Genomic DNA, 3,811 nt, shown 5'->3' with positions numbered 1-3,811 from the left:
GACAACGCACGACTGCGGCTGCCGACCAGGAGCCGAGTACCCATCACGGCTGCCTACCGAAAGCGACGGCGAATCCGAGCGACTGCGTCGTCGTCCTCCATCCGTCGGATCCATCGTTGTTGCCTGAAAGTAAGCAGAATTAGAAATATGAACAAGAAAGAATGCCACGGCCGAGTGACCCGACTACTGGATTCCTTAAAGTCACCAGGGTATTCCCAAATTCGCTGGCTACTTCAAGGAACTGTCGCATAACTAGACTTACTCGATGTTTATTATAATAATAGTTGAATAAATTCATACATAAAATACATATCAATTTCAAACAGTTATATCAAATGTTTCATTTCTAGGAAGATGCCTCTGCATATTTTTCTTTCCTAAAACCCAACATGCCCCTCATTCTGTGGGTATTTGTGTATAAAAGAAGTTACCAAAATAGCAGCTGGGGCAGCGGAGTCGACTCCGACTCCGTCACCGTCTCCGTCTCCGTCAGAAATAAATCGCTAGTAGATTATTCGTACTGGCACCCAGTTGCTCATGCTCCTACTGGCCAGGCCGAGCTTCTTTCATTTACCAAACTTTTTTGGCTGATGGCGCGCGCCTGTGTGTATGCTACGAAAAATTGACAGCCACAACGCAAAGAGGACACTTTCGCGTTCGTCTCGAGTTTTCGAGTCGCCATTTGGATAGGTAATTTTCGCTGTTGGTATTTAATTTATGACTCGTGTTTCCGTCTTGTTTCATTATTTGTCTTTTATTAATTTGTTTACTTGCTTATCTGTGCATCTGTGAGCTGCTCACTTTTGTGCTACCAAGCCATAAGCCGTGCCAGGCCACCAAGCAACCAGGCAGGCATTGACATTCCTGGCCAGCTTTTTATGTCCATTTAATACACACACACATAACCTGGAGCGGGCTTAAGCGCAGATAGACAGCTCCATGCAACCCATACATGTGGCACACACACACACACACACCGTGTCTGTTGGCTTGGCTTACTGCTCTACTGTTGCTTCGTGTCCTTTCCGGCGGCGGGCGAAAGTTTTCTTGGACGCTTTTATCTGAGGCGTGGGCGATGCCGTCGACATCTCAGCTTTCTCCGCCGGACTCTCCGTCTCCTTTCCAGGTTGCATGCACAGCGGGCAGGGTCGTAAACATCTTCTTTCTGGTCAGAGATGAGTCAGGTGTAGGTAAGTGTACCTACTTTGGTGTTTGGTACCTTTGCAAACGTAACCCATTAAATTGATTTAAGAATATAAAGTAAATATCCTTATATTATAGCACAGGCAATGCTATTAGCAATTTGATCCAACACTTCACTATAATCTGAAGGTACTTTTTACTAAGTACCTTGTCCATTTATTAGGTGCGGTTCCTAATCATCCCTTCTCTTCCTGCAAAGCTTCCTAATCCTTCTCAGCTTTTATTATACTCTTCGGCTCAATGGTTTAGTAGGGATGTCGTCGCAGAGGAGCTAGGTTAATTAGAGTCCTAAAATTGTGTGTCAAGATAAACCATCATTCGCTGTAAGTAGTTTTGCCGCCAAAGATAAAAATAAACCTTTTGCTTTACTGCGCCTTCAGAGTGAAGTGTATGACAGCTTTGAGTTGAAATATTTGTGATGTCGGTACTCAGATTTTACTTTTAATGAACTTTAGTTTATGCACTACCCCCTTTCAAGCTACGGCGTGCACTTAGGCATTTTAGTGGCCATCCGAAGAGAACTTAAGCTTTACGGACGGATGTTCGCCGCCGCTTGTTGCTCACTTGAGGCACAACGCTCATACGCCGTGTTGCACAAGTCGCGTAAAGATGATGGCACATTTTTTGGTTTAGTGCGAGCCACTTAATAGACCACAAAACGCAGCCAGAGCCTCGTAAAGCAGCAAAGCACATTTATCCACCCAACTGGTATGTGTGTTGGTACCATCGGCAACCAGCAAATGGCCACAAATGACACGTTTGGTGTTAAATGGAGGTCGTCCAGCACGCATACTGAGTTCCCATCGTATGCGTATGCGTATGCGTATGTGTGTGTGTGTGCCTGTGTGAGTGTTGAGGCAGGCTGTATTTGCCAGTGTATGTGTCGCAGTTACGGCTAAATTGTTTGTACAACATGCATGTAGAACAAGCATAAATCCCAACCACATCCACTTTCATGTCCACATTCCCATCCACAGCAACGTGCGGCGAGACAAACTGAGCCCAACCGACTGGCAATTAAAGCCGCTGAGCTCCAGCTCTCGCACACATGTGCACTTCGTCGTATACAAACACACAGGCACTCACAGACACACTCGGGTACAGGTGGAACCCATTGTGATGGCCAGCAAACAGTGCTCTTTTGTGGCTCGCGCATTGCGAGCCCAATCGCTTAATCGTATTAACCATTGCCACAATAAATCAATCGGAATTGTTTGCACTCAGTCGGACTTTATGGCTGTTGCTTCTACGGTTAAGCCTTGATATATGGAACAGTTGGACTTATTGGATGTAATAAACGTAGTATTTATTGAATTAAGTGTATTGGTTTTTGGTGTTTAATGGTTATTATTATTATTATTATTATTATTATTTACGAGTTTAGTTACATTGTAGATTAATGAGACATTGTAAATTATGAATAACATATGATAAGGTTTCATTGTTTAGTTTCAGTAAACATAAAATCCTTATCGGCAGATCTTCAAACGTAAAAATATCCACTGTAATATTCACTGTACGCTATTTTTATGCGATCGTGGCGCTAGCGACCTCGTTGAATTTAAGTAAACCGAAGGCGTTATCTGTGGGTTTGCTGGTGGGCATGCTTGCTTAAGTGTGTGTGTGTGTTTGCTGGTGTGTGATTGTGTGTATTTGTGCTGCTGCTAATGAGCTGTAACCAAAGGCAACAGAAGCGACCACAAGTCCCGAGCGCCGAGTCAGGCCAACAATACATTTACGGCAAATTGAATTCAACAATAACTACAGCCACGACACACATGAGAAAGCCCGCCGGCCGTCAATCACACTCACATACACACACACACATGGGGGAGTAAGGTGAAATGGGCGGAGGAATGGGGGGCGGGGCAAGAGCAATGTGTCGTGAGCTGTCGCCATTGTGACTTTTATTGCAGGAGGCAGTTTCCATTGCTGCTTTTTCCACTGCAATTATCAGCTGCAGGTACGAACCTATATGTGTTCATACATATGTAGGTTTGCCTATTGCCGAAACAATCACACCACAGTCCAGCGAAAGAGTAGGTTACACCCCTCAATTAGAAGTTGATAGCTAGGAAAGAACGTAATAATATAAAACCCTGTTCTCATTTTAAAATAAATCCTTTTTTTCTTTCATGATTATAAATTTTATAGAAATTAAAAACCAATATAGTTCACTTTATATTAGTTTGCAGTCATTAGGTATATGTATGCCCACAAAGGGAACTATCATAATAGTTAAAAAACAATTACTATTTTCACGAGCGCAATTGTTAGATCTCCCTGCACGAAGACAATTTGTCTAGGTTTCACATGACCAAAAGCAGAAGCCAGTGAGTAGGATTGAAAAAATGGAGCATGAGCAGGCAGCTTTAATTGCATGGAGCAGAAAAACCAGTCAGAACAAAAACATGCCACGATGTGCAAGGAGAACAAAAAACCCAATTGGCTTTTGGCTTAAATTGCAAGGAGGGAAATGAAAATGGAAGTGGACCGGAAAAGGGAAAGCCGAAGTCCAAACACACGATTTCTTTGCGCACTTGTTGTGAGCCAGCAAAACAAAACGGCGCTAGGCGAAAATTGAAAATTTCCAATGTAAACATTTTAA

This window comes from Drosophila santomea, chromosome 3R, assembly GCF_016746245.2.
Source record: "Drosophila santomea strain STO CAGO 1482 chromosome 3R, Prin_Dsan_1.1, whole genome shotgun sequence".
In the NCBI taxonomy this organism is placed as follows: domain Eukaryota; kingdom Metazoa; phylum Arthropoda; class Insecta; order Diptera; family Drosophilidae; genus Drosophila; species Drosophila santomea.
This window is presented reverse-complemented; position numbering follows the sequence as displayed.